The sequence below is a fragment of the Ambystoma mexicanum genome, chromosome 1q (assembly GCF_040938575.1).
Source record: "Ambystoma mexicanum isolate Mex_15411 chromosome 1q, UKY_AmexF1_1, whole genome shotgun sequence".
Taxonomy (NCBI): domain Eukaryota; kingdom Metazoa; phylum Chordata; class Amphibia; order Caudata; family Ambystomatidae; genus Ambystoma; species Ambystoma mexicanum.
This window is the reverse complement of record NC_090922.1, coordinates 518,532,353-518,551,712: the sequence shown is the minus strand read 5'-3', so window position 1 is coordinate 518,551,712 and position 19,360 is coordinate 518,532,353. Positions and strand designations below refer to the sequence as shown.

At 49.1% G+C, this 19,360-nt stretch overlaps 1 protein-coding gene across 10 annotated transcripts in view; it reads right to left on the bottom strand.

The window, feature by feature from the left end:
* The window catches only part of ARHGEF1 (Rho guanine nucleotide exchange factor 1), a 1,792,426-nt gene that overhangs the window by 799,605 nt on the left and 973,461 nt on the right, over window positions 1–19,360 (bottom strand). The gene's annotated exons all lie outside the window — the stretch shown is intronic.

Sequence of the window (19,360 nt, the reverse complement as noted above, 5' to 3'; positions counted from 1 at the left end):
AATAAATACAAATACACAGCCACTCCCCCCACACATCCTAACCGACAAAAGTCAACTCTCTGGCAAGTCAAAAAGTACTGACCCCCCCCCCATCTCCTTCACACTCCCTCCATGTATGTTAATGTTAAAGGATATTTGTACCGCCCACTATCACCACCGTAGTGGTCCCTTGGCGCTCTGGCGGCTCTGAAAAAGGGGGATGGGGGGTTGAGTTAGTGGGAGGAGGCAGGAAAAGTGCAAGAGAGCAGTGATGTGCTGTTGGCGGCCTCAGCCCGGTGGGTCCGTTGGCTGGGCCTGGGGTGTTTGCGGCCGGTAGTCGTCGTGTACTGTTGTGCAAGGCTTTGTGTGTTTTTGTTTTGTTGTTGCAATGTAGTGAAGTTTGTGCGGTTTGTTGTGCTGTAGGTTTTGGTTGTGTTTGGTTTGGAGTTTGAGAGGTGTATGCAGAAAGGGAAATTGTTAGTAGCGTCGGTTAGTTTGCATCTCTATCCTGAATTGAAGAACTCAGCTTGCGTAGTCTCCCCTGTTGCGGCTTTATCCTGATCTGGGTCTGACTGTCCTACAGGTTCCTTATTCCTCTGGCCCCCACCTCTAACATGCTCTATCATGGCTCCCTTGTCCTCCATTTAGACTAGTGGCCAGTGCATCTGTTAATGACAACCTCTCAGGTAGTGGGGATGATTGTCAATGTCTCGATAATTCCACACCAACGTGGTACCTGGCGGTAATTAGATTACGGGGCGGATGAAAGTGTAGGTGGGATTGTCTGGGTTGGTTGACTCAGTCTCCGTGTGTGCCGCCTGTGTTCCTGTTTATCCGATGTCACCCGTCCAGCTGCCGTGGGCTTTACTCTCCCCGGTCAGGGATGTCTGTCTTTCCGGTTTAGTTATCCTTTTTACCAGTTTCGTTTTTCAGGTTTAGTCTGTGGTGTTGTAGAGCCAGGTTTTTAGTGATTTCCTGAATTTTAGGTAATCTTCAGTGCTTCTTATTTCCTTTGGCATGTTGTTCCAGGTTCTTGCGTCTAAGTGGTAGAAGGAGGTGCCTCCAAGTTTTTTCTTGAGGTATGGTTTGAGTTCCAGGCGGATTTCGTTGCTCGATCGGAGGGGTCACGTTGGTTTGTAGACTGTTATTTTCTTTTGTAGGAATTCTGCTCCTTGTCCACTGATTGCCCTGTGCGTTATGCACATTTTTTTGAAGGTGATGCAATGTTTAACTGGGAGCCAGTGTAGGGTTTTTAGGGCTGGAGTGATGCGATCTCTTCTGGATAGTTTGAGTAGTCTTGCTGCTGCATTTTGGATCCGTTGCATTTTCTTCTGGAGGTGTTCAGGTATTCCGAGGTAGAGGCTGTTTGCATAGTCTATTTTAGACATGATTAGGGCGACGATAGTGAGTGTTTTTTGCGCGAAGGAGAGGAAAGGTAGAATTCTTCTTGCCGTCCGGAGGAGGAAAAAGCATTTCTTCACTGTTGCATTTATTTGTGGCTCCATAGTTAGGTTGTTGTCCATTAGGACTCCCATATTTTTTACTACCTTAGATGGTGTTGGTGCGTTTCCCATTTCTGTAGGCCATGGGATGGTGGTTTCGTTCTCTTGGTCTTTGGATACGATCATGATTTCTGCCTTTCCTGGGTTGATTTTCAGGTTGTTGGCATCCATCCAGTCGAAGACTTCTTTTAGACAGTCGGTAAGGGTTGAATGGTCGGCATCAGTGTCTTTGATTTTGTATATGATCTGAGTGTCATCTACGCAGTTGTAACATGTACTGTTGTATTTTTTGAAGATACTGATGACCGGAGTCTGGTAGATGTTGAAATATAGTGGAGATAGTGAGGATCCTTGTGGTACTCCACAATCGTTAACTCGTGGAGTGGATTTGAAAGGTTTTATCCATACGGTTTCTGTTCTGTCTGTTAGAAATGATTTGGTCCAGCGTAGTGCTGTGTCTGTTATGCCTATGTTTTCTAGTCTTTTGGTCAGGGTGTCGTGGCTAACTGTGTCAAAGGCTGCGGAGAGGTCGAGCAGAATAAGGGCTGAAGTAGTGTTTGAGTCTGCGTTAGTTTTAAGGTTGTCCCAGATGGATAGTAGTGCTGTTTCCGTTCCTCTCGCTGGTCTGAAACCGATTTGAGCTTGGTCCAGCAGGTGGTGTTTTTCTACGTGTTCTTGGGTTAGTTTATATATACGTAGGTTTCTAGAAGTTTCGCTGGGTAGGGGATGTTAGAGATCGGCCTGTAGTTGGAAAGGTCATCTACGTCACCACTTGTGTTTTTTAAGAGTGGCTTGATGTATGCTGATTTGAAGATCTTCGGTACAGTCCCTGTTGATAGCGATAGATTTAGAAGGTTTCTGTATTGTTCTGCTGGCAATCCTTGCGCGAGGATCGATTTGTAGATGTCTGGGGGACATGGGCCATGGGTGATCCTGCTTTCTTGCTTCGTTTAACCAGCATTGCTAATGCCTCTGCTGATATTTCCGGAAAGCTTCGGAGTTTGTGTTGAGGTTCCGAGTTGGGTTCGCTGGGTTGTATGTTGTGGTTGGTTGGTCGCTTTTGTATGGTTCGACGGATGTCGTTGATTTTTTTTTTTTGAAGTGATATGCCAGGTCGTTGCATAGTTTTCCTGAGGGGGTTGGGGTGTTATCACAACCTGGTGGGTTTCTCATTTCTTCAATGATGCTAAACATTTCTTTTTGTGTGTTGGTGGCATTGTTGATTCTGTCATCGTAGTGTCTTTTCTTTGCCTTTTGAATTTCATTCTTGTATGCACAGATTTGTTTCTGGTACAGTGTTTTTTTCCCTGGGTTGTCTTCTTTCCTCCATTCCAATTCCATCTTTCCGTTTTCCTTTTTCATGTCGTTTAATAATGGGGTGAAACATTTTGCCATTGCTCTTTTTTTTGATGGGGTGAACGTTTTTTTCCGGGGCGATCTTGTCTATCGTATCTGCGATCCATTTGTGCAGTATTTCTGCTTTGCCGTCTATGTCAGCTAGCTCCAGTTTTGTAGTTGAGGGTTTCGTTAATTCCAATTGTTCGAATAGGTTGCTTTCTTTGACGTGTTTCCAGTTTCTTTTGGTGGTGGTTGTGAGTTTCGGATGTTGGATGTATGCTTGGGTAGGCAGAGTGATCACGAATGGGATGATGAGATGGTCGCTCCACAGTATTTGTATCAGAGGTGCCGTGGTGATGAGTTTTTCTTTGGCGAAAATTGCGTCTAGGGTGTGACCTGCTGAGTGCGTTGCTCCTTTGACTAGTTGTCGTAGTTTCATGGTGCTGAGTTGTTCAATTAGTGAGTTTTGGGAGTTGGCGTGGCTGTCTTCAAACCAGATGTTGAAGTCCCCCAGGATGATTAAGTGTTCGTGGTTGATGGCTAAGTTGGTGATGGCTTCTATGAAGTTATCGACGAATGTTGCATCATATGTTGGTGGTCTGTATACCAGGATGAATGTGATGTTGGTTTTTGGGCTCGCTGTTAGGTGAATTACCATGGTTTTGCAGTTGAGGATGTTGAGTGGTTGGTCAGTTTTTATTTTCAGGTGTTCTTTGAATGCTATAGCGATGCCTCCTCCTTTTTTGTTTTTCCTGTTTATTTGTAGGCATTTGAAGTCTGTCGGTAGGCAGCTTTGGAGTGTGATTTTGTAGTTGTCGTCCAGCCATGTTTCTGTGATGAACAGGATGTCAATGCCATTGTCGTCGAGTAGGTCAAAGATCTCTGTTGAGTGTTTTGACTTGTATGCAACAACACTATCACCAACCCTGCACTCGATAATTACACTCCGACCCACCACACCCCCTCCAACTCCTCAACCAGAGGAGCTGTATGGTGCACCAAGAATCGCCCCTCCCCTACCACGCACCCATACACTTCTGCACCTCTCCCCATGCCCATTCTCCCCCCCACCCCCCCCGACAACCCGTGAGAATGACCCACAACCCCTCACTTTACACACCGCACAGCAGCCAATTCTCAAGCCAGAGGAGCTCTCTGGGGCTCCAAACACCACGACCTCCCAGCCAGTACTGCAACAACTGCGCCACCTTGTAGGAATTCCCCTTCCAGATCAGTCCAACCCTCATCCCGAACCCCACGGACATCAGCACATCATATTAAACACTCATATGTGGACAGCTCCGCTTCGCACCAATAGCCCTGAACCTCTGCCGGTACACACACCTTCCTTCCCTTCCTCCTCGCCCCACTCCCAGCCCGTATCCCACGAAAATCCGGCATTACCTCAACACCCGTAAGCCACTCGCACCACGCCCCCACCTCTACCCCGTCCAGCCCAACATCCACCTCACCTGCAAAGCCCACAGAACCCCCCACACATGCCCCTCCCGCCTCTCCTCTACATCTCAACCTCCATCAGCAGACCTCCCCCTCTTACCCCTTTCCCTACTCTCAGCATGGCACGCCTTGCTCTTTCCAGCACTATCGCCTCATTCCCTTTCCCTTTGACTCGCCCACCCTCTCACACACCTCTTGCACCCAAACGCATAAAATATGCGAACAGAGACCGAACCTCACCCTATACTCTTCATGCCTTGCCTGCATCGGTCAACCCTCATTCTAGCCCAGATGTCAGGACCTCCCTGCAAGCCACCAATCCCCTCCCGCTCTCTCCCTCTTTGAACACAACCTCTCGCCCACTAAATGCACCTCTACCTCCCTCTGGACACCAACCCCACTATCAACATGCCCGACTCCACCCACCACACCTGCACCACTCTCCAACCACCTGATCCCCCTCCTTTCCTCTCACGCAAGCAGGGCACCACCCATTCACTCTTCCCGATCCACCTCACTCACTCCCCGCCCACACAAACAAAATCCCTGACGCAAACCATCACCACCCCATCAGTCAATCCGACTGTTCTGGCCCTACTAACCACAATGCCCCTCCCCCCTGCGACTGACACTTGCCTAACGGCCACCCAAGCCTTCCAAGTCCATCTGGCCACGAGCATCAAGGGAACTACTGCTGCGTCCCATCAAGTCACCTGCCTCCTATTCAATGTGTGCTCCGTCGCCAAAAACAGACATAACCTCTTTGACCTCCTATCCTCTGACAATCCTGATCTCGTCTTCATCACCGACACATGGTTCCCAGGTGATTTCAAACCAATTGCGCACAAGGCTTCTACTTGTAACTACTCACTCATCTCGCACAACAGACCTTGCAGAGGGGGCGGAGTAGCCATTCTCCAGAGACCTCACATCTCCATCTCACTCACCGAAACCCAGCACTGCACAGCTAACTGTGAATCCCTTCAAGTCAAACACTGTATTGCCCACTCTCTCACACAGCTTCCTACTCATCTACAGGCTACCTGGATACGACAGAGGTTTTGTCAACAGTCGCTGCGACTCACTAGATACCGCTCTGGTTAACCACCCAGAACTCACCCTACTGGGGGACTTTAACATCTGATTGGACGTGCCCAACACCTCCATGACCAAACCCCTAGTCGACAGTCTGAAGGCACTCAACCTCTCCCGGCATACCACAGCTCCCACCCACAATGTAGGCCACACCCTTCAAGCCATTTTCAGCTCCCATGACCTTGTTTCAGAGTCCAGCCCCCAAACCCCTAATCTGTACAGTGTTAGGCTCACCTGGTATCCACAGGGACGCCACCCAGCCCTGGTTGGATGATTTGCACTCTCGAACCCTCTCCCGGTCCCTTGGTAAGGCCTCTGGTTAAAGATGGGTCTGCAATATAGGAGAGATGGATTCAATACCAGATTGTCTTTATGTTTTCCCACCTCCCTTGGCCTCAACCCCTTCTTCCCCCTTGGGCCTTCTCCACACCTTAATACTGTAAAAGGTGGATTCTCCGTCCTGCTCCTCGTGGCAAGGGCGCGTAGATGTGGGGGTCGAGCAGCGACCAAGTTACTTCACTGGTGCAAGCCCCCCTGTGGAATCCAGGCCTGCTGCGACTCCGTAGGTTAGCTGTTTTACAGTCTTTATATGCAGTTCTTATGTTCCTCTTAGTTCGAATAATAATGTCTTACTTCTTTCCTTTTAGGTATGGAAAGGTATTTTGGTGTTGCCATGCCGTTTGAAGATTAGCATGGGCCGGTAGGCGAAAGCGCGGTGTGCCCGATGCGGTCTGGTAAGAAATGCGCGATGCACGGCGCTGTTTCGCCTTTTATATTGCTAGCCTGTCTCTTTTCTCTCCTTGCAGGTTGTGATGTTCCTCGCCGAGCGCCGTAATGTTCCAGCAATGATACTGACTAGAAGATGACTACCCAGGTAAGAATTGTGTGGCTTTCTTCATTCGGGGGGAAACGTGAGTAAACGCTTACTAATGCTGTCTTTCTTTCTCCTCTTTCCAGGTTATAGTATTCCAGGATGCATGCGGTGCCGGATGATGGAGTTTGTACCTTCAGGTGAGTGGAACTGAAGTCAGCGATGGATTGAAGACAGGATACTGTTCCAGATAAGTTTCGTACTGTTCTTTCTCTCTCTGTAGGTAAGCTGGCATCAAAGAACTGGGCACGGTGAGCGTTACGCTGCCCACAGCAGAATAACGCAAAGCATGTTCTGATGTTCGGGTGCGGTTTAAATAGTCTCAGGTAAAGTAGTCCAGGTAAAATAGTATCAAGCCTGCCACACCCAAAGTAGTCCAGATAAGGTAGTCCCAGGCCTGCCAGACCCAAAAGACTAGACCGCATAGCTCAGTTCCTTGTAACTGAGCTATGTGTGTGCCTCTAAGTTGGCTGAACACCCCCCCAAATTAAAATAGTCCCAAGTAAATAGTCCCATTCTAATGTTGGTCTACATGATGGTTATGAGCCTGGCGCCAAAGGCGCTAGCACTGGCTCCAAGAGAGTCTTGGATGATGTTTTAAGGCCTTTGACCTGGCCCTAACTGGAAGGCTGACTTGCCAGTGAGGGCCAGGGGCACAGGTCATGACAGACAGACCACTCAGCCACTGTCCACACACTACCCCCACCTCTCAAGGCCTGCCCTGTCCCCTCCCCCTCCACACGATCACAAATGCTGGAACAAGGTAAAGGTAGTACCCCAACCTGGCTGAAGCCCTGCTACACACACCCCCCCAGCACTCCCGGCCACAGATCGGCCCATGCATATCGCATCCTTTGACTCCTGGCTTAACGACTCACTCCTCCTTCTCACCCCCCATCCTCCAATCAGGCCCCGCTGCCACCCGGAAAAGGACAAACCCCCAAATAGTTGCCCCCCCACCTGAAGCCTTTCAAACCCCATAATCGCTCCCTCGAGCGCAAATACAGAGCATCCAAAACACCTGATAGCAAGTTAGTGTTCACCCACCATCAACGTAACTACAAATCTGAAATCCAAAAGGCCAAGAAAAACTAAAATAAAAGAATCCTGAACTGCTGTAGCAGCAGCAAAGAGCTCCACAGGATCATTGCGGAATTCTTGAAGCCCTCCTGTACCACTGCCACACCACGTCCCCGCAAACACACTGCAACTCCCTCTCCCTACACTTCCACAACACAACACTGGACAGGACGGCCACCCTAAATGCCAAACTTTCCAACCTCACCCCCCTGCCCATTACCCGCTCCTCGAGATTCCACCATCCCAGTCCCCATAACGCCATCTTTCAACCCCATCTTGAGTGAAGAGTTCCTCAAATGACTTTGCAGCAGAAGACCTTACGGGCCCCCCCTTGACCCTTGTCCCACCTCTCTCCTCAAAGAAATCTTCACTGCCACCTGTGCAGGAGAACAGTCAAGGTCCACACTCAATGACTCCCTCACCTCTGTCATATTCCCAGAACCCTTGAAACTAGTGCATGTCAAACCCCTTCTAAAGAAAGCATGCCTCAACCCCCTCCAGCCAATCAATTACGGGCCCATCTGCAACATCCGATTCTTGGCGAAACGCATCGACCGCTTTGCATACTCTAAGCTCAACCATTTTGCTGACTCCAACAACCTCCTAGACCAAGCACAATCAGGCTTCCGACGGCGCCACGGAACAGAAACCAAACTGATCTCGATCTGGGATGACCTCAAAGTCTCGGCAGAGTGCTGGATGCGCAGCACTGATTCTCCTTGATCTCAGCAGCTTTTGACACCATTAACCACTCAATCCTCCTTGACTAACTGAACTCCATAGGAATCCGAGACTCAGCACTCAACTGGATTGCCTCTTTCCTCAACAGAAAACAAATCATTTTACACGCCCTGTGAACACTCGAGTACTCGAAGTCGCCTGCCTCTCCCCTCTCCTATTCAACCTCTACATGACCTCTATGCCCGGGATCACCCGCTTGCACAACCTCACCTGCTATAACTACGTCGACACCCAAAATATCCTAGAAATACCCAAAACAAGCTCCGATACACGACACGACCTAGCAGCATTTCTCAGGGATATAGACCTATGGATGACAAGTAATCACCTCCTTCAGAACCCATGGAGAAGAACAAGTTACTTACCTTATCTAGCAACGTTCATTCGATGGGATGTTCCTCCGGCGTATTCCACAACTATTACAGGTAATCACCACAGCTGTGCTGCTTCAGAAACATTTTCGGCAGAGGGCGCCCTGCGTCGATGACATTGATACGTTGTCCCTCGAGGGCCTGCGCCGAGGGTCGACGTCACCGGATGTTATATATAGGACGCACGGCGCCCGTAGCCTAAGTTTTAGTTTTTTCCCAGAATGTGTGGCACCAATCTCCTGCCAGTATGAGTGCAGAAAGCCTTGCGAAAACGTAAGCTACAATCGCATAAGAAATTCTGTAGAGGGGCAGGCTGGGAGGGTTGGATGTGGAATACGTCGGAGGAACATCCCATCGAAAGAACGTTACCAGATATGGTAAGTAACTTGTTCTTCGAGGAGATTGTATCCTCCGACGTATGCCACATCGATGACAGACTCCCAAAGCAGTACCAACGTATGGAGGTGGGAAAAGAATTTACAATTTTAGAATTTTAGAATGCCCAATCAAATTGCTGAATAGAGGACTGCCTTACCAAAGGCCAAATCCTGCCCATGGATGGAGTCCAAGGAATAGTGCCTCACAAAAGTATAGACAGAGGCCCATGTGGCTGCTTCACAAATATTGCGAATAGGAACACCCCTCTGTAGAGCAGTGGAGGCAGCCACACCCCTATTAGAGAGTGAGCCCGTAAGCCTACTGGAGGATCCAATCCCGCCAGATGGTAACATTCAGATATCGTCAAAATGATCCATCTGGACAAGGTCTGCTTGGAAACAGCCTGACCCAAGCGACCAACAAAGAGCTGATCGTCCACTCTGACCCAGGACATCCGTGAGAGAAAGAAACTCAAAGCTCTCCTAGGATCCAACCTATGGAGCCTCTCCTCTTCCTTACCAGGATGTGGAGGAGGATGAAACACCTTCTGGCTCAAATGAAATTCCGACACCACCTTCGGAAGAAAAGATGGCCGTACCCGAAGGACAACCCTGTCGTTATGGAACACAGTAAAGGGTGAATCGGCGGAAAGTGCCTGCAACTCACTCACTCTGCGTGCGGAAGGAACCGCAACTAAAAATACAGTTTGAAAGGACAACAGTCGCAACGGACAAGAATGTAAGGGCTCAAACGGAGCTCCCATTAGGAAATTCAAAACCAAATTCAAATCCCATCCCAGCACCTGGAAAGGCGACGGTGGAAACACATTAGTTAGCCCTTTTAGAAACTGAGAAATCAAAGGAATCTTAAAGTAAGAACATTCCTCAGACAAGCGTTTAAATATGGACAGCGCCGCCAGGTAACCCTTAATGGTACCCACTTGCAGGCCCTTGTGGGCTAAAGAAACCAAAAAAGACAAAACCAAAGGAATGGAACATTGGAAAAGATCCACATTCTGTACCCTGCACCAGTCGCAGAACTTTCTGCAACGGCAACGGTACAGGGACTTTGTTGCGGGCCTTCTAGCTGAAAGCAACACCTCCATCACGTCTTCGGGGAGGTCCCAATCCTTATAGTTCAACCTTTCAGATACCAAGCATGAAGGCTGAGAGACTTGACCTCTGGATGGAGAACCCGACCCCCCTCTCCCGTGAGAGCAGATCATCTCTGTAGGGAAGACGGCGTGGAGGGCAGATGGACACGTCGAGAAGGTCCATGGTACCATGCTCTCCTGGCCTATGCCGGAGCAATGAGGATCATTTGGGAACCGAACCTCCATAACCTCCGAAACACTTGCGGAATGACGGGGACTGGAGGAAACACGTACAACAGCGGGAAGAACCACTCCACTACAAACGCGTCCCCTAAGGCTCCTTTTAGAGGAAATTCCCGCGAGCAGAATCTCCCGCACTTCCAGTTGACACTGGTGGCGAAGAGATCCACTTGTGGGGTTCCCCAAAAAGCGAATATCTGCAAAAGAACTTCCAGAGCCAGCTCCCACTCGTGAGAGACTCTGCTCTGCCTGGTCAGAGCGTCCGCTGCCGCGCTTTCGCATCCGGCCAGATGAACTGCCGAGAACGAAATTTCCTACTGGATGGCCCAGAGCGAGAGCTGCATCGCCGCCCTGCACAACGGGAGTGACTCTGCCCCCCCTTTTTTGTTGAGGTAGTGCATGGCCACTGTATTGTCCGTCATAATCAGGACATTCTACCCCCGCAGAGATGGCAGAAAAGCCTTCAGGGCGAGCCTGACGGCCCTCAGCTCTAACAGATTGATGTGGAGTCTGGACTCCGACAGAGACCAACGACCGCTGGCTGTCAACTCGTTGGCATGAGCTCCCCAACCCGTGAGGGATGCGTCCGTCTCGATCGTCACCTCCGGCCACGGATGCCAAAATGGAGCTCTCTTCATCAGATTGCCTTCGACGGCCCACCATAGAAGATCCTGGGTGACCGAGGTCGGAATCTGAACAGGATCAGACATCCTGCCGGAGAACTGTGACCATTGCATCTTGAGAGCCCACTGCAGAGATCTCATCCGCAGCCTGGCCTCTGGCACCAGGAAAATGCAGGATACCATGAGGCAGAGCAACCTCAAGAACTCGAACGCCGGGAAACTCTGGGCACGTTGAAACTTGTCCACCATCTGCAGAATGTGAAGAGCCCCCACCTGGGGTGGCGAACACCGCCCCATGTGTCGAGCAAAGCTGCGATGTATTGGAGCCGCTGGGTAGGTGTCAAATGAGACTTCTTTAAGTTAAGGGAGAAGCCGAACTTGTGAAGGGAGTGGCAGGTGACGGACAGATGAACCAGGGCTTGCTCAGGAGAGCGCACCCTGATCAACCAATCGTCGAGGTAGGGGTAGACGTGAATCCCCCACTTTCCTGAGATACCTTGCCAGCACCACCACCATCATCTTGGTGAAGACACTCGGGCAGAGGTCAATCCGAACGGCAGGACCCGAAAACTGAAAATGCGAGTCGCCAACCGTGAACCTCATGTACTTCCTGTGCTTGGGATGAATCGGCACATGAAAGTAAGCTTCCTTGAGGTCAAGAGACACCAACCAATCCTGACGTTGAAGAGCCTGGAGGACTTGAGAAAGCGTTAAAATCTTGAACTTGTCCTTCCTGAGGGGCTTGTTCAACCAATGCAAGTCCATGATGGGTCTCAATCCCCCATCCTTTTTCGGGATCAAAAAATAAGCGGAATACCATCCCTTGTTCCTCTCCGCTACAGGCACCAGTTCTATGGCGCCTTTCTCCAGGAGGCATAGGATTTCCTGCGCAAGGAGCGGATCCGGACGCTTCAAGGAGAGCTTCCCCGGTGGATTATCTTGAGGCCTCGTAAGGAAAGACAGTAGCTGTGGGCTATGATCTCCAGAACCCACATTTCTGAAGTAATGGCTCACCATTCTCCAAGATGCTGCGCAAGGGACATGGCCTCATGACTGAGCGGACGCGGCTGCGGCAGTGCCCGAGGGCAGAGAGGCAACTGCCCGAGCGGCTTTGGCACCTCGAGTAACTTGCTTTCCACCACTGGTACTACTACCGTGGCCCCTTTGACTGGCCGCTCCTCTTAATCTACCAAAGGTAGAGTAGTACTGAAAGGAACCACCCCTACATTGCTGTCCCCTAGGACGAAAAGGCAGTGGTTGACGTACTGCAGCGCTCAAAGACTTCGCGGCAGCTTTGGAGGTCTGCAACCTCTCAAGGCTCTCGTCAGCCTTGCTGCCAAACAGATGGACACCATCAAAGGGCATGTTGAGAAGACGGGATTGCACATCAGGAGCAAACCCCAACTTCCGCAACCACACAAACCTGCGTATCACGGTGCACGCAGCCAAGGACCGGCTGACACAGTCTGCCATGTTCAAACCTGACTGAACGGATTCACACATGGCATCCTTGCCATCTTGCACGAGGGCTAGAAAACCATCCCGTTCTTCCCTTTCAGGAATATGCTCAGCCGCCAAAGATGCACAGTTCCACAGAGTGCGAGTGAATCTCGCCAAGGCATAAACGGAGTTGGCTGCCTTCAAAGCCATACCCCCAGATGAAAATACCTTCTTCGCTCAACCAACAAAGCGCTTGTCGTCCCTATGAGGAGGGATAGTAGGGTACACCGCCCGCTTCGCGGGGGCCGTAGCCACCTGCACCACCAAACTCTCTGGAGTAGGGTGCAGTGACAAGTAGCAGGGGTCACTACTGGCTGGGCGGTATTTTTTCAGAAGCGACGTATTAACTGCCGGGAGACTCTCCGGAGCAGTCCAAGCCGCTGCCACCTTTCTTTGCAAAGCCATGTGAAATGGCAACACCGGGTCATTGGATGGACCTTGGTCCAGGATGTCCGTCAGATCATCCTGATCAAAAGCAACAGATGGAGCAGACCACCCCAAATATTCAGTCACCCTGGACATGAGATGCCTATAGGAGGATTCGGCATGCGTCCCAGGCTCAGGCCTGCCAAACTCCACCTCCGGAGAGGTGTCAAGACCACTAGCATCATGCAAGGACTGACAGAGTTCTTCCATCTGACTGTGCCCAGACAACAAGTCATCAGGGATATCAGGAGGCACAACCATCTCCTCATCAGACCCTTCTTCCACCTCTGAAATATAATCCAAGGGTTGGAACAAATCCAATCTGGGAGGAGGACCAAAGTAGGGTTCAAAAATAGGCCTCACTGACTTACTGAGAGCCTTCCTCAGAGGTTCCACAGCCCTCTGGGGCACCTCAGGCAAATCCTCCACAAACGGCATCTAGGGATTCGGTGTCGGAGCCCCGAGAGTGTCGCTCGACGGACACGGCGCCGATGGCGTCGAGGACTTCGAGGGCGGAGCCCCGAGAGAGCCCCTCGACGGACACAGCACTGATGGCGTCGATGCCTTCCTCGAAGGCTTCACAGGCTCCGATGGTCTCGACAGCGTCGAGGACTGGGACCTGGATCTGGCACGGCTATGGCAATCTCCCTTGTCCGATCGGGACCTAGACGGCTCCCGATGATCGCGCCGACCTCCCGAGCCCGAAGGCGTGCGAGTGGTGGACCGAGCCTATTCCTTGCCGGCTTCTTTAGAAGGCGCGGACGGAAATGTGCCTTGCGATTCAAAAATCGCCATCATCTGCTGGTGGAATGCATCCCATTCGGCTGGCGACGAAGACTTGGTGGGACAAGTCAACCGTCTGGCGGAGTCCTCCTCCGACGAGGATGGGGAAGGCGAGCAGTGACGGCGCTTTCTAGAATGCCTCGAAGAGGGAGAGGAATGGCGGGAACCACTCTGAGACCGAGACTCCCTGGACTTTCGCCGACGCAGAGAGTCGCCCCTCAAGTCATCGGTTGAAAGCCCAGCGGACTTCAACTTATGGGGCTTAGACACCCTACCTACCTTTAATTTCTTCTTGCGCTCCCGCAAGGCCTTAGAAGTCAGGGACTGGCAATCATTGCATTCGTCGGTGGCGTGGCTTTCGCCGAGGCACCAGAGGCAGATGTCATGCGGGTCCGTGATAGACATTTTTGACCCACAGTCCCGACATTTCTTAAAGCCCGACTTCGGGGTAGAAGAAGACATTGCTTTCGAAGAGAAGAATCGAGCGCGCCGAGATTCCAAAGCAAACACGCTTGCAGAAAAAACTGAACTGAGGCTACGGGCGCCGTGCGTCCTATATATAACATCCCGTGACGTCAACGCTCGATGGAGGCCTTCAAGGGATAATGTATCGACGTCATCGACGCAGGACGCCCTCTGCCGAAATTTTTTCCAAAGCAGCACAGCTGTGGTGATTACCTGTCATAGATGTGGTATACGTCAGAGGACACAATCCACTTGAACGTGTATTACCTGTAACTCCTGTTCTCCAGCATTGGTATCATTCATAGATTCACATGCTGTGAATATTCCCAGTCAGGCTGGGAATCCTCGGTTATTGTTAGGTAAGAATTGATGTATTAACTGGGGACTTTTTCTATGGCCTTTTTTACAGCATGAGTTGCACTTCACGTAGTACAGAGGTCATGTGCGCCTGTGGTTGGTGGTTTGGGGGTATGGGAGGGGATGTTAGTTTGAACTCTAGTTGGTACACGTACACTACCACATCCAGCATCCATTTGTCCTTTGTTATTTCTCTCCAGTCTCGGGCAAACCTGGAGATCCTCCCTCCTAGAGGGCTGTAGGAGGGATTGTCACTGTTGGGACTTACCCTGCCATCCCCTTTGCGATCTGGAGGGTGACTTGCAGTGCTGATCATGTTAAAAATCTTTCGATTTGTGGGATCCCTAGTAAGCTCTCTTGTACCCCTGGGAGTAGTATGCTGAGCCTCTTGAGTATTAACATCACTTGTTGGATGAGGACGTGGATGTTCTGACACTGCTCCCCTGTACTGATGAAAAGGTTGCGGGTCTGCCGGGATGTTAGCGACCCGACTGTTGGTGCACGTTTAAATTATCTTTAGAGCTTGGTCGATCTTGGGCCAGAACAGCTCATCACCATTGAAGGGCATGTCTACCACTTTAGGGTGGACATCCGGATTGAAATCCGTACATTGGAGCCACGCTGGTCTTCTTACGACCACCCCGTTTGCCACTTGCTTAAAACCTGTTTGAGCCAGGTCCACCACCATGTTACTACCTAGGTTGGAGGACTCTTTCCCTTCCTTCAGGATTGCCTTTGTATAGATGTGTCAACCCTCCCCCTCAACTGAGTATAGATAACATGATAGGCAGATCAAATGGTTCTATTATTGAAGAAATCAGGATTATAGTGCCTTTGAGGTAATAAGTGCACAAAAAGATGTAAATATTCAGTTTGTCTTAGATTTGCACAAATCAAAAGCATAAAATAAACCTCAGGATGAACCGTCTGTGTCAAAGATGGGGCAACACATGTCGAACAAGCAAACACGAGGAGAGAAAAAAAGTAGTCCAAGTTCGCCAACAAACAGAGGCAGCGAGCATAAGGGCTTTATATAATCTTCTTGAATGAGTAGAATTCAATGTATTCATAAATAAAAAATACAGAAGCGGGATGCCAAATATAACAATCTCAAACAATTCAAAAAGTGCACATAGCACTGCGCACATTTGGGTTAGGATGACCCAAGAAATGAAGGGTGTTTTGAATATCAAATACATACCATAAGTGTATAAAGATATAGCATGAATAAGGGATACAAAGTGAGAGATGCTTAAATAAATAGCTCCCTGAAGAATGAATACAGTGTCAGACAAAACTATTTCAAAATGGAAAGTACAAAACGGGGTCCAGTTCTAAGCCAGTTGTGAAAAACTATGACTCCTGCCAAGAGTTTTCAGACAAGCAACAAAGGCTGATACATTAGAGATAGTCTTTGGCAGCATCTTGCAGTGAGATAATTGGGTTAAGTTAAAAATTGAACTTGGCAGGAAAAGCAGACAAGATTAATGATGAAGCCAGATAAAAGCAAGGGGATACATGTATCTATGTTGTTAATGAGAAGGGCACAATGTGTTTCATGCAGACCATTTGAGAGACCAGATGTATTATTTGGCACCATATAATAGAGTTGATCTATTTCTCCACAGTATAAGGCACTAACTTGGCAGGACCGCGGAAATCAGAAAAAGAGTCGACACTGATGTGATGAAGGTGCTTTTGGCAGAAGTTGAGGACTGTTATGAATGTGTCCAACCAAGTCGAAACTAAGCTCATCAGTTTTGTGGGTCAGAGAAAATTGTGGATGCCAGCTATGCTAATGTGGACTTGCTGTACACCAGATAAGTGATCCAATAATATTGAAGGGATGTTTTTTCTCTGACTAAGAAGACCTATCAGAAGCATACTCTGACTAAGGTAGTCATTTGTTGTTGTTGCATCATCCAAATAGCCTATATAAGCAAATTGAAGGCTAAATGTTTTTGAGTGTTTTTCCAGAGCGTGTCTTGTAACCACAGCTAATAAAGACTGCTGAGAAAACTCCTGGGCACCTGATTTTCTCTCGTCTCTGTCTCTGAGGAATGTTCATGGATGCCTGGTGTTTGATGGAGTATGGGGCCGAGGGCCTTCACTTCAAGTGGCGCCCAAACGTGGGGCTCTGAGGTCCTTTCATAAGATTCAGGGACAAGGACCCAGGCTTCATGGTGATGTGCTGGCGGACAGGGGGAGATGCCCGTTAGGCAAAGTTTGTATGCTGTACCCTTTGGGAACAATACAACAACTCTGACTACAGGTATAGGAAAGCCAACCTTTGGTATAAGCTTGTACTACACAATGTTGGTAGCGTGTTAAGCAGCCAGGCCTATCGCAAGAGGGGCCAATGTGAGCTGTAGGGGAGAGTTACAGAGATTCACAGTGACAAGTATTCAAATAAACTCTTACAAACAAGGTTTCTTGAATAAACAACTATTAATTTATCAGTCAGCTAAAGTAAGCCTTCTTCAGGAGGGAGCAATATAAAAAGTAACACAAAAACACTTCAATACTATTCACTCTTAGTTTCTTGATCAGTAAAGACCCTTTTGGGATGGCCCACAGACGCAACCTGCACCCTCAGGTGACTTCAATAGCTAGGGTGCTGGTGACATTAATATCTTACTGTTTGCATAAGAATACTTTTAGAAGTTGGTAAAAGGAAAAGATTATTTGAACAAACAAGAGACCACAAATATTCTTAAGCAGGCAAATACTTTTGGATCCCCTTAGCAGAGTCATTCAGTATAATAGGCTAAGCCAAAGTCAATGGGCAAAAGTATTGTATAGGTTGAAGCACTCCTGGTAGGTAAGTAGAAAAAAGTCTTTGCACAATGTTTTAGAAGTCTTTGAAGAAAAGAAGTATCAATTGTAGGGCCACAAGCCGTTAAGACTTGTGAGTGGTAGAAGATGGAAGCAACTCTACAGTAAGAGGTAAGTTCTCTCAGACTTTTTACTGTACCTTTGTATTGAAGAAAAAGTGCGGCAGCTGACTTCTGTTCCTGGGCCTCAGTCGTGGGGACAAGAGGGAGGACTTCTGGGGACTCCTGCACTTAATGGTACGGTCACCACTCGCAACCGGCAATCTTCAAACCAGTGGCTGTTCAGTGTTTCAGCTCCTCGCGTCTACTGCAAATAGCAACACTGCAGTTCCTGGCTGAAGAGATGGGCTTTCCTTGCTTCTGGGGTCCCGCACTCCGTTGAGGGGGTTCAGGCACGGTCAGTCCTGCTTCCTGGGAGTCTGGAAAATCTTCCTGGAGCTCTAGGCCAGCTTAAAAGCAACACACAATCTGGTGTTACTCTCCCTGGCTATACGGTTTCCAGCAGCAACTCTGTGGAAATTCAACCAGCTCAGAGAAGGATGTCCAGGTGGCTTACTTTGGAGTTGTTTGGTCCCACCAACTCAAGGGGATAAGTCGTCCTTGCAGGGGCTTCTCTGTCGATGCGAACTTGGCGTTTTGGCACTGCAGCAGGGCTTCACTGGGCAAACCAACGGTCCAGGAGTTGCAGCAGGCGTCCTCTTCAAGCTCTTCTTCGGTTCCTTCTTCCAGTGGTCGACTCTGCCTTCCAAGCCAAAAGATTTGCCTTTTAGTCAGTTCTCTCCCATTCATTCCAGTTTAGCTGTCACTCACCCAGCAGGGTGGCTGTCCTTGCTGGACAGGCAGCCAGCCAATCACCAAAGACTGCATAAGGGTCTCCTAGGAGACTAAGCACAGGGCGTTTCGGGCACCTCCCTCAATTTCTGCCTACCCCAGACACTCTGGAGCCAGCGGCGGGCTTCACTCCTGAATCCGGCCAAAGGCGAAATGAACAAAGAGACCAAACCTGGTTTGGCACACAGAGAAAATCTCTAGAAGGACCTTTCCACACAGACATGGCAAAAAAAGAAGACCGGGAACCATTTTGTCAAAGATGGCTCTGCACCATTTTGAAAAAGATGGCTCATGCGGTTAGTGTTACCGGAGCTGTGAACAGCCGCGGTAAATGCAAACCCTGGTAGTTCTGATCGAAACCACTGCCACCAGCCATTCTGTGAGGAAAGGGGAACACAAACATATTACATGAGCATTTAGGCACAGCAGTGGATACTAAGTAACCCCTCCAGCACTCTATTGTATGATAGGGTGTGCTGGGTCTAGCAAGTACAATGCTAAATAAAGTCAATTTCACTTTGCTGCTCTGGGAAATAGTAGTTTATCGCAGAGAAGGTATTTAAACCTTGGGCAATCTAAAAGACTTCCCTGTGCCACTGTACTGAAGGTGCTGTGTGACACAATGTAAAAGAGGATGCCTATGGAGTTTGTAAGACTCCATAGCCAAAAGAAACAGAGGTAAAATTCACATTAAAATACAGAGTGCGAAAAAAGGGTCACACTCTCTGGGTTGAAAAAATCAAGTCCTCAAAATCCAGCAAAGTTGCTGGGGTCTCTAAGGTGGCGGGAATTGCCACATTTTTTAGAATTCTCCCTAACACTACATTCAAACTTTGGGGGGTGACTATCCTTGCAGGACAGCCAGCATTCCAGTTGGAACTGGTTTGAGGCTGTCATGCCAGAAGACAAAGAACAGCAGAGTTTTGGATTCCTCCCCAGCTTCCTGTCCTCAGACACACTGGAGCCTCGGCAGGCATCACAAAGGATTCCCACCAAATACAAAAGTCAAACTAGGATCAAGAAAGGACAAGCACAAAAGAAATGGCATTTTGGGTCAATGGTGACTCTTCTGTGCATTACTGGAGCTGCGAAGATAGCCTGTGAGCAGAAATTACACAAAAGTCGGTATAATATGTCCGCTGCCACCAGCCATTCAGGTATGCTGGTCACTAACAGAAATGTTACAAAAGCTGTGAGAAACTGACTACAGTGTAACCCTGAAACCGTCCACATAAGGTGGTGTGGGCTGATCTCAAAAAAGAACAAGGTAAGAAGGATAAAAATTAGTTCTCACAAGGAAAATAAAAGAATATAAAAAGGAAAGCCTGAAGTGCTCTCAGCAACTCTGCACAAAAGGTGTGGTGTGCTGCAAATGTAAACTACAGATGGATTAGA